General features: G+C 38.0%; 1 long non-coding RNA gene across 1 annotated transcript; it reads right to left on the reverse strand.

The window, feature by feature from the left end:
- Positions 1 to 6,493: 6,493 nt before the first annotated feature.
- LOC138066279 (uncharacterized) lies at positions 6,494 to 9,573 on the reverse strand. The gene is made up of 3 exons (XR_011139543.1): positions 9,490 to 9,573; positions 8,804 to 8,898; positions 6,494 to 7,595 (listed from the first exon to the last, which is right to left on the reverse strand). It is a non-coding gene; the product is annotated as an uncharacterized lncRNA (long non-coding RNA).
- Between the last annotated feature and the right edge of the window lie 2,503 nt (positions 9,574 to 12,076).

Here is a 12,076-nt window from a genome sequence, read left to right on the forward strand (position 1 = left end):
CAACTGCTGAGTGACAATTTTTTACATTGTGATACCACAATCCGTTGCTATCATTAGCCGTTATTAGCTGTCCATGCCTTCTATCTATTCATGTTTGCAGCCAAATAAATGGCAAAAAACTTTCATCTATTTAAATGGAGATTTTTATTCTGTAGGTGAAATTTGCTTCTGGACAGTCTTGACAAATAGCAAGGTGTCAATGTACCTCTATGTATTAAAACATCAAAATAAGGTGTAATATGTGCAGACCTTATTCTGAAATTCTGCACAAGGACAAACTATAACCAAAGACCACCTTCTTCCACAGACTTGGGAAATATACTTAAGATTAAATTCATGTCACTTATATTCAGCAGTGCAAAAGTTAGGTGCTGGTCTAAGCTTGATATTTAGCCTCCGTCTCTCATTGGTGGAGAACAAATCTTTCTTCTAGAAGGTGATTCATCTCCAACTATCCTGAGAAATCAGTATGATGTGCAGATGTGTATCACTATACATGATATTGATAACAGTGTGCTAACGCTGACATAAAAATGGTCAGCATTAAAGAGAATAAAACCATTGCCTCTCCCTTTGTCTGAATATAGAATATTGCTGAGTTTCCAGATTGAAGGAATCTCATGAGGATGAAAGATCTCCCTACACAATTTTTCATTAACTTATTTGCAATAAATTACTTAAAGCTGGAATTGAACATCAACATTTTTCTTTCCAAAAAGATGAGTGATTTGTAGTTGAGTCACAACAGTATTTGTTCCAATGTGCCCCCTTGTTAAAAAAAAAACAAGGATTAAGAATAAATTTTTCTGATGAAGTTGTTGTAATTTTGGAGACATTGACTGTGTTTTCCGCTGTGCTTGGTTGCTCTTTTTAAATTGACTTTTTCCAGGAATGAAAAGCTAATTTCTAAAACATAGACAAACACTACACTCCTCCCTGCCATCCCCCCACCAAACTCTCCAGTGTTGCTTTTATCTGTGAATCTTCTCGTCAGGACCTGTGTCAAATCACGGGCTGACACTACACCGTGACTTCCATTAACCTAATGCCTAACAACAGTGCTGTAAATCTGCAAATAGGCTATAGCAGTAGTTGTCACCTGCTTTTACTCAGATATCAGCAGTAGCATTTTTCCATGAGACGTGCAGCAGTAGGCTTTAGTATATTTCTCAGTTTTTATAGTACAGAGACACTGGCTGCCCAAATCATAGCCCAGCATTTAAATGTATGGTCCGCGAAACAGTTCCTCAGTAAATAGAACCTTTTTATATTTATGATTTACATCATAGCTCTCCAAGTGCTTTTCAAAGATTAGTAAACAGCTGAAAAAGAGACTCCAAGGGGCAGCTGGACAAGTATTCATTTATGCTTGATGCTTCCGATTGCCCTGTTGAGACACCTAGAACAACATCTTCTGCCACCTCTCAGAACAATTAGGAAGGCTGCAGGAATTTGGCACTGCCAATACGTTGTACCAGACTTGAACGCAAAAAACGACTGCTCTTGAAAATGTTCAGCTTCTAAGGCCTCCTTAGAAGGGGATTGTGGAGGGAATTCAAGTGCCTTCATCGGAAATGTAAGTAAGTTCTCAGATAACTAGCTCGGTTCTGAAACTGTTCAAATGCCTAAACATCTCGCTTTTTTTTTTTTTGCATATGAAAGTATTTCACAAACCTCAACTCCTTTGTCTCAACATACCCCGTGTTTTGCTTTGTATCTTTGTATGCAAATACGTTTGTCTTTTTCACGTCATACGGTTGCCAGATAAAAGGCACGGGTTGGCTTTACCCCAGGGACTGGGATCCAGGCCTCCCATGATGACTGCTTTAAATGCTGCATTATAAGGTGCTGCTGACTTGTACTTCCTCAGTAAAACTTGAATTCTTGTATGTGAGATATTCAGCAACAGAACTATCAGAAATGCTCCTTGCATTTTTTCCCTGCAGGACAGGGCGGCCAAAGCTGGTTTTGAGAGAGCCTATGTGCTCACAGGCTGATCCAGTAGAGGAAGGAGCCCTTTACAAAACGCCACTCTTTAGGCCCTTGGCCCTGTTTCAGAGGACTCAGCTGGAATCATCCCATTTATTTGGGGATGGGGATTTATTTATTTTGATGTGGGGAGAACCTTCAGAGTGAAGGAATGATTATTAAAAGTTTGAAGGGGCCAACTGTGCTGTCAGCAATGTCTCTCTCTTACTACAAGCAGCATCCCTTTCCCCAAGTGAGAAAGTCCCTCATTTGCTCAAGCTTATCTGTGATCCGTTAACTTATTTTGATCTTAAATATCCTTACAGATGGCTGTGTTGTGAAACAAACACTTGAAATATACTTTGTTGACTGTGAATTTAATTTAAATACATGTGCAATGCAATTAAGGACAAATAAAACTAATTTATAGAAAATGTATTCTCTTTCCATCTATAGGAGGGTGTCACCTAATTATATAATCACAACTATTAAATTAAAAGTGGAGAAGGGGAAGGGCAGATAGAGAAAGAGTTTTCAAAAAAATATTCCTACATTAAGACCAAAATGTTTTCAACTACATCTTTTAACTGTGAAAATGGCATCTAGATGCTATGAAATAGCTTTTTCTCATCTGTACATTGTCTTTGCTTGCATCAGATATACCTCACCTCCCCTTCATCTCAGCTTAAGATTACTTGCTTATGCATGCATAGCATGTGCAAGTGTGGAAAAAAATAACTTCTCTTGTAGGAGCTTAAGGTGGCTAAATCTTTGATGTACGCTGGTAAGCTATTCTAGTCTTTGCAGACACTGTATGAAATATCAACTCTTTAATATTCATTCCTCTTGGAAAACTGCACAATTGATCTTATGAAGATCTAAGTAAATCTAAGATTTACTTCTAGAATAAATTGATACACACCTTTTCAAAGATACTTATAATAATCAGAATGTCTCCATAATAGGCATTATTGCATTATTCCATGTTAAAAAAGTATATTTTATTTATCACTAAATATTTTAAAAGTAGTGTACAGGATATTTCTGTATTCCTTCAGTTTAGGAGCACATCATCAAGCCAACCATCATCGATCAGATCCTCAACTGACAGAAATTGTTATTGTTCCATGACTTTGATGCTTTTTTTTTTTTTTTTGTAAATAGGAACTTTAATAAAAGTTAAAATAACCATAAATGTTATCATATTTCATTTCTTTTAATTACTAGCAGCTTATTTAGCTATTTAAATGGAGACTTTGAAATTCTAATGTGTTTCCTTATCTTTTTGGTTTCTTACACATTTTGCTCAATTAGGCAACCTAAACAAACATATTTAGTAGCTTTCACTTTTACAGCTAACGTACTTGTACAAGAGCAATTCTGAAACAATGTGTAAACTTTATTTTGATCATAGCTACCAAAACATTATGAAAATATAACTACTAAGATTGTTTTTCTGATACAGCTCTTTTCCCTTCCAAAACTAAACTGATAAACTCCTTCAAGGAATGCATCACACCATCACAAATAGTTACAAACTGGGTAGCGAAATATGACAACTTAATATGCTGATTGTCTTTTTCAAGCACTATACACAGATGATTCTCTCTATGTAATGGCTTATAATGGTATTTTTATTACAATTGAAGTGAGTCTTTAGCCCTTGTACACTAAAATGGCTGTTCTGTTCAAATGTTGTGTACAGTAAACATTATAGGATATCTAAATGTCTGGATAGGAACTGCTTCTTTGATATTTATCTGCATATTGCCTTGCACAATGAGATCTTTGATTTAGAAGTGGGTACAGCAGTAAAAGATAAGCAATGGAACAGCAATAAACAACAACAGAAACTGTAATTGTTGCTGTTTGTATTATTAACAGAGAAACTGCCTCAAAGATATTCAGGCATCTCACTTATATCCTCTCGTATCAATTCATTCTCTGCCATTCTTTCTTCATCAATTAGGCGAGGGTATGTAGCAAATTAGGATGGAATCCAGTTCTGCCCACAGTATTTGATTGGTTCCTCCCATTCTCATTCAGTGTTTTATACACTCTTGATGAGAGAGTTGGAATTCATGCATCTGGCCCCGTAGCTGGATAAATACAGCAACAGCCCTCAGAGGCCTATTCTGAATGAGAGAGACAGACATTTAAAAAAAAAAAAAGAAAAGATGATATAATGAGTTCAGTTTATACAGTAGCTGTAGGGGCATAAATGTCAGGAATTTTTTTTCTTTTTCATTCTGACTTTGCTTTGGTTTGGTTGTGCTCACAAACATTACTGGCAGGATGGGTTATTTGCTAAGTAATCTCAGCGGACCAGAACCAATGGTATCCTGGCCCGAATCACACCCCGCTGATCCCTTTCAGGTCAAAACTTTGAGGCATTCTGATTCATTATCATTTACAGTATTTCCATGACACATACAGTTTTCTTGCCAGTCAAGCCAGACTGTATGTCTTTTGATTTCATTTGCATTCCTGGCTTGCTCAAGCTGGTCGTACTGAGATCACCGAAGAACATCATTTCCTTATTTAAATAGGATTTGCATTTCTCAGGCTTCTTCTACAGTTCTCTTTTGAATACTGCTTTTTGAAGATTTGCCCTGACGTTTCTACTGAACAAGCCTACAAAAGAGCATTGTGGGCTCTGAATGTCCCTCGCGCTGTTAGCCTAGCAGAGGGCATTATGACATGTGGGGTAAATAAAAGTTAGCAGAGATAATAAGGACCTTAATACAAGGAAGCATTAAGATCTCTAGAGCAGCTCTACTGTAAAATCTCAATGACAGGCCTGGGTTTCTGTCAAGCTAGAGTAGCTGCAGCAAATTGCTGATGATGTTAGTTCAAAACGCAGTGGGGATAAGGTTAGACAAACATACACGCATACAAAAATCAATTTATTTGTGTTTTTGCACAAGCTCACAAGGTGGTTAGACTAGAGCTCTGTGCTCTAGAATTCTTCCTGAATTGAGTTTTCTTTCTATATAGGGCTGATGAGTATGGCTGAGATACAAAACACCTTGAAATCAATAGAAAAGAGTGATACTTCACACAGAGGACTACTTCTTAGCTTAAACAGAGTGTTGGAACACCAGGTGCTGAGATGAAGAAATACGAAGGGTCAGATGCAAACTGATATTTTTTTTAGTAGATTTACCCAGATATACACATATAAGCCAAAGCCTTAGCCCAGACATTTAGAGTTCTGTATGAATTCTATTCCTAAAGAATATTGTATTCCAGGAGTTGAATCAACCCACACAAAGTAGGTCACTTCTGCAACTGTAAGTGCTGGGAGCTCCGCGGTTAGCTCGCATCTTGCCTGACTGCCCAAACTAGGAACTATAGCTGTGTCTGATTCACCACATAGGCTGATATCTCTTCAAGCCTTATTCTTCCCATGGACATAATTTTGGGAATGATGTCCATAACTATTAGGCAATTCCTTATTTCCAGCACTTCATGACCCAATTTAATCTTGTGGGTGAGTAGGTGGAGGAAGAAGAGATGAGATATTAACTTTATATCTACTCAGACAACCTCAGAAATTAAATTATTATCCTCTATTATCGTACATCTTTGTAATTCCTTTGTACTTATGAACCCCAGGTCACAAACTAGCACACTATGAAGTGTTCAGCAATTTCCATGCCATAAATCCTGCTAAGTACGGATGATTTCCTTCTGAGCATTACTGTCCAATTTCTGTAACATCGGAATTAGCTTGTTTAGGTAAGCTACTACATCTGTGATTGTTTAACCAAAGATTAGCCTCACACAGTTTTGAGGAAATCTCTGAGTAAGAGCTATTTCCAGAAATACTGCATTACATACTTTTTGTGGCAATGCTGTCTGGACTGAAAATTCCTCCATTAGACTTCCTTGAATAGCAGTGAACAATAATTGGAACATATCCAAATGTTATGCAGTGCTGAGCATCAGTGATGACTTTTATGGGAATACCTTCGAAAAGAGTGTTTGACATCTAATGAAAGAATAATTTCTTGAGGTTGATCAGGAACTATTTTTTTCATGAAAAAGGACATAAATAAAAACATGTACTTTGAAAATAAAAGCCCAAGCCAATAAACCTTCAAAAATATGCAATTTATATACCAAAACATATGAAAACTCCAATCTGAATATTCTGAATATATTGACAACCCAAAATTCAAAGAATGTGGATGAGAACAAAGCATTTTCAGTAAAATCTTAATTTTAAAATGGAATGTTTCTTGGGGAAGTTCCTATCTGACACCCCTCCCCTAAGAAAAGAAGAAGAAAAACACAATCAAACCCCACCCAGAAACAAAAACAAAAATAAACAAAAAACTAAAAAGCTTATCAAATAATTGAAACAAATTTCCATCCGCTCTAATCACAAGATGCACAAATATCAGAAAAATAACTGCACTGTGTGGCTTTTTCTTATGTTGTTGGAAACCAGACTAGTCTTGTACAGAAACTGGCCCCCTAAAAGATATTAAATAACAATCTACCAATTTACCAATCTGGAGTTAGTATTATACACATTGTACCTGCATTTGCGAAAATAAGGAGATCATGCACTTCCTTTTTTAAAAGGCCACATGGAGATTTTTAATGAAAAGCTGTTGAGAATCTAAAGCAGTTAAAGGTAACTGCGACTAGAGGAAACCAATCTGTAACTATTGGTTTCACAGCAGGCTGTCATCTCTCTGCCTCTATTCCTTTGCTTGTTTTCTGGTTCAGTAAGAACTCTGTTCTACTATTATGACTTAATGGCATGGTAATCTTTATAAACCTGCTAGATTTTTCTGGAATATATTTAAGAAAAATAAATCTATACTGGCTGGTGGCGTATTCCTTAATTAAGATTCACTGGGAGTGCATGTGCGCGCGCGTGTTTGGCATCCAAACGGATTCACACTTCCTACTCACAAACACGGCTTCGGGTGGAGGTAAGAAGTTGCTGATAATGTTTCCTAACACTCCTCATTTTAATACCAAAAAATTCCAAGCTGGAGGTATTTTCACGCAGATTTAAAATCTCAGATGCGTCAGCAGCTCGCAGGGTGATAATGAACATTTAGGCTGTTATAGTTGCACGGTTGGGAGTGAGACACAGCGCTGCAAGTCGTGAATTAGGGCTGCAACAGCAAGGGGCGAGGGGATGCGGCTAGACCCCTTCTCACAGCAGTCTCCACACAGGCTTGAAGGCAACTCACTTCTGGAAGTGGGAGTTCACCAAGACAAAGAGTCACGAGCCTGGAAGTACAACCAAAAGTAGCCTCGCCCGTGGAAATACTTAGAAACCACTGTTTTGCAGAGGTCAGTTGAAAGTGGTGTGAAGCAGGAGTACTTTAATTAAAAATGATGGTGCCGTTTCTACTACTTTCTGTACTTTCCATTCAGTGTAAGCACCATGCCAGGACAAAGGGGAGAAAAATGAAAAAGGAGCAAAAATGAAAAAAATCACACCTATCCAGTGAAAAGCTGAAGAACCTTAGCGGGAAAACTTGTGGCAGCGCGTCTGAAGTAAAGTTGTTCATGACAGGGAAGATGATAATAAATTTCTCGACTTCCTTTTTCTTCCTCCAGACAAAGTAAAGCAAAAATCTCACCCAAGAAGCTTCCACCTAGAACAAAAATAAGTTAATCTAGTTTAATTGCCATTGGACATCTCTTAGCTACCAGATGTTTCATATCGTTTAAATCAATATTCTTACAGAATAACGGAGATACATTCAATCACAAGCTCGGACTAGCAACCCCTTTGGCTTCCCCGTGAGAAGGACAGTAAGGGTACAGGTAGGAGTATATAAAGAAACTTTTCCACACTTGCTCCTACTCTTCCTAAACTACCAGCCTAGCACTGGGGAAGAAAGATAGTAATACCACAACATATTTCCTAATATTTTTTAATTCATCCTTGCAAGCCTACTAGCTTGTTAGGGGGTTCTGTCGTGCCTTTGTTTATGGCCTTGACCATTTCTCCCGAAATTGCTGTCTGTGAAATCAAACAGATCACTTTGGCTGATTGCACAGTAAATCAGTGGCACAGCATTACTTACATACCATTCATTGCATACTTTAAAATGTCAGCCTCATTTTCTCTATGAGACAAACAACACAATAGTCTCCAAAAATGTCAAGTTTGGCTTGTTTTTCATCCCTGTGCCTTCACAGTGAATGGATAAACAACCTGGTAACCCACAGACTCCTCCCTCAGAATGTCCTGAAAGTATTAGCAATTTTCCCAGAAATAATGTTAAAAACTGTATGATGTTATTGATCTGCTTGGAGAATGCCAAAAACCATAAACATTAATTAAAAAATGTTTGTGGCGCTTGAAGGCTAAGTTGAGGGAAAACAAAATCTGCATGTTGTTCAATATCAGCCACACAAACACCAAGAATACTTTTGAGGACTTATATCAGTTGCTGATCCACTGATTCCTTTAGTGTTTTACACGACATGGACAAGTTGGTAAAAAGCCAACAGAAAGCCTGTGCAGCTAATAGGCCGTTTAAGCCAATTTTTTACAGCAATGAATATCACTCACTCAGTGTTCAACCTGTGAAAGTAATCAGAAAAGCAAAATAAAACAAAAAAAATCAAATATTTCAGCCTATATTTACAACATTACAAATGTCTCTCTTCCTGCTATAATTCAATTTACAGTTGGCTTTAGAAAATTAGCATGACCAAATTACACGTGACACTGATAAAAGCATTGCTAAAGACGTTTTCTAGGTGCTTATCAACCCATTCATAGAAGAAAAATAGAATATAGTGGAAGAAACGGAAACAAAAATAGTAAAATACACTGAGGAGACACTCTTACCCATGTCTTTGATCACTTAGGCCTCATGCTGGAGGGAAACTCTGGAGGGTCTCCACTTCCAGAGAGAAGTTTGCAGCTAAAAGACCTGAACCACTCTGCAGAGAAGGAATCAGGATCAAAAGCTTTATTAAAGTGTCTTTCCCTATCTGCTAAGATACTAGCCACAGATTCAACAATAGTAATATAACTTGTTCCCAAAGAAACAGTTTCTCAGTTTTCCATACATAGATAACTGATATCTTTTCCTTCACTATTTCCTTATACTACTGCACTGATGCTACCTTCACTTTGTTAATATTGTCTTACCACTGAAAATTCACACAATATTAGGAATTGACCACAAATTTCTTCCAGACGCAAGTCATCCTCTGTAAAAAGAGACGGTTAAAACCCAGGAAACCTCAGCCCCCAGTTCCCTTCAGGCTGTCCACACAGCCTCCACCCCTTCTGCTGCAGCTTTCTAACAGCTCTTCAGATTATTGCTCCCTCGTTTACCTTCCAGTCAGTAAATCTATTATTGGTAAAATACGTTGGCCTAGGATAAGCTTATTCCCGTTATCAACATTTCTCCTATTCTAAAAAGGATTTAAATGGTGACTAATAGCATTTGTTTTAATCATTTTTGCAATTAACTGTGCAAACCTATCTAGTTGAAAGATACAGAAATAATTAAAGTAGACATTTACATTCTTTTTCTTTTTTCGTATTTTCTTCTTTCTCGTTATCTTTGGCAAGGCATTCCAGGACTGCAGATATTTTTTTTTTCCCCTGAAAAAAATTCAAGAGGTAAGAATGCATTTAAAAAAACTAGTTGGGAAAATTTAACAGGCTTTCGGTTATGCTACAGCACCTTTGTGCAACTCTAGGCATCTTTACTAAGATCAGTCTTCCCTGTAAATGGTGATAAGGCCTAATGCCTGTTATATACTCAATTATTAATTATTAATAACTTCTTTTAAATTTGCTTTCATTGTCTAAGTGTCTGAGTCAGAGATCAAGATGTTCTTTCTACTACGTTCTGTACGTGGGGATTTAGGCACATGTTTTTGGATGCCTGCCAAATGATTGCCTGTTCCTATAGCCTGGGAACAGATAACGAGGTCCTGATTTTGCAAGAATAACAGAAATGCTTGTTGCTGTTCAGTCAACCAGATTCTGCTTCCTCTTTCTGCTTGCACTCCACAGCCTCCCCAAGGGCCAAGGTGAATTTGTGCTGGGTGAGCTGCACAATGGCCGCTAGCCTAGCCCCCATGCCCTTAGGACGCCCACCAAATCGTAGCAGGCAAGGACGGGGAGCCTGAGGAGGTTGCTCTTCCCAATCCCCATCTCACTGCCAGCAGAGCAGAAGTGGGGGTGAGGAGCCTGCATGAGGATCTGTCACACTGTAGCTGGAGGTCTTTGGTTCATCAAATCCTGCCATGCAGCTGCAGCCAGGACTGTGTGCCAGGTATATAGTAAGGCAGGAATCAGCCATGGAAAAAAGGCAGCTGGTTCCAGTAGGGCTGTTCACATAAAACCTCTGATGAAAACCTGGCTTTGCCATTAATGACCAAGTGTGGCTCAGCTATAGAATAGTGTGGCATGTTCCCATCCCACGATGGCAATCCATGAGTATATTCCCAAAGACTAGTTTAAGCCTGGTGGTGTGAGGCCTGAGGTCTAACTCATTGTCATCACCTCAATGATGAGAGAGGTCGCCGGGGGAGGCTCAGAGAAGGATTTCAACTTGAACTCCTTCAGGCAGCCATCCAGACTGCCTTTCTCTCCAATTATGAAAGGAGCCCAGGGAGATTAACTCCACTGGGCTAACATTAGCCTTTGTGTGCATCTCCTTAAAGCTCTACATCACAAGTTACCTTAAGCTAGTAGACATTTTCCCTATCAATTGTAACATGTACAGAATTACTAGTTCCTTCCCTTATAGTGGCTCAGAGGAGAATAAGCTCTGTTTGTGAGCACATCTCCAGCCAAACTGGGTTGGATTTCTCCAAACACTAACACACTTCATGAAAGAGCTATCTTCCACAGGTTGTGGTTTTGGGAACTTATGGATTAAGTTGCAAAATATCTTCTGCTGCCTCTCTTTTGAAGGTGTGAAGGTCTTTGCACACTCAGCTAGGACAATTCTACTGTTTATCCCCTTGACATTAATTTGTACAAATACATTAAAAATCAAACAGACAAAAAAACAGATATCCTTTTCGTCCTATTAGAAAAGCCCATCTTCTCAACCCAATCAATGTGAGCGGCAAATCCATAAAAAGTAACAATATATAAGACATGTCATAGCTTTGGCTGCAGCGGTTTAATTAATTTAATCCATTTGGGAGTAGATGACAAGGCTTTTTCTTCAGAAACCTTCATTGATTCCTTTTAAGTAGTGCTGACACAAGTGGAAGTAATTCAAATTAATGACAGATAAAGTTCTACTTTGGGTCAAGATTCCTTAAACAGTTCAGACTATAATCAGTATTAATCCACTCAAATTTAACATTTTTATTAACAATAAACAGAGTGAAGAGGTTTTTTAGTGAGAAATTAAGATAATGAGGAAAAACTTCCATTCTTTCCTTCCATTTCTTCAGATGATCGGTTGTTTGCCTGACCTATTCTCTGTGCAATAATAGACAAAAAAGTACTTTCCCAAAGATACTGAAGAAGAATCTCTGAAGAAAAGATCTAGTCTTGCAGAATACATAAATAGTCTAAATTATTTATTATAAATTCTTTTGTGCTTGGAATTGAGAAGGATAAATCATTCCAGAAAAAAATAAGAAACTCCTTTCCTTTGATTATGATGATAAATAATAGGAACACTATTTATTTTTATTATGGTCACAAAGTGGGTTTATTTGTGTACACACAAACAAAAAATTGTGTTGCACCAAATTTTTAAGCCTCTATTCAGAAACACATGAAATGACATTCATTTGTTGCTTCAGAATTATTTACCTAATTTTCCAAGAATGAAAGGCAAAACAGCTCCTCAGCAGAAGTCTGAGAAAAAAAAAACACTGATAGGTGGGAGAAAGATCAAATTCACTAGGGTCTATTTTATACTCCCTTCCTAACCAGCACCTAACAAGCACAGATAAGCACATTAGCATGATGCTCCTGCCGAAACTGGCAGAACTGAAGCCGTCAGCAGCTTCTAGGTTTAGCTGATCACCCACTTAAGCTTCAGAATGAACCCTCCGTTGGGATGAACAGGATAGATCATTGCTCACTTGGAGCTATTACTTTCCCTTATGCAGACTCAGGAAGATTGCACTC

This window comes from Struthio camelus, chromosome 2, assembly GCF_040807025.1.
Source record: "Struthio camelus isolate bStrCam1 chromosome 2, bStrCam1.hap1, whole genome shotgun sequence".
In the NCBI taxonomy this organism is placed as follows: domain Eukaryota; kingdom Metazoa; phylum Chordata; class Aves; order Struthioniformes; family Struthionidae; genus Struthio; species Struthio camelus.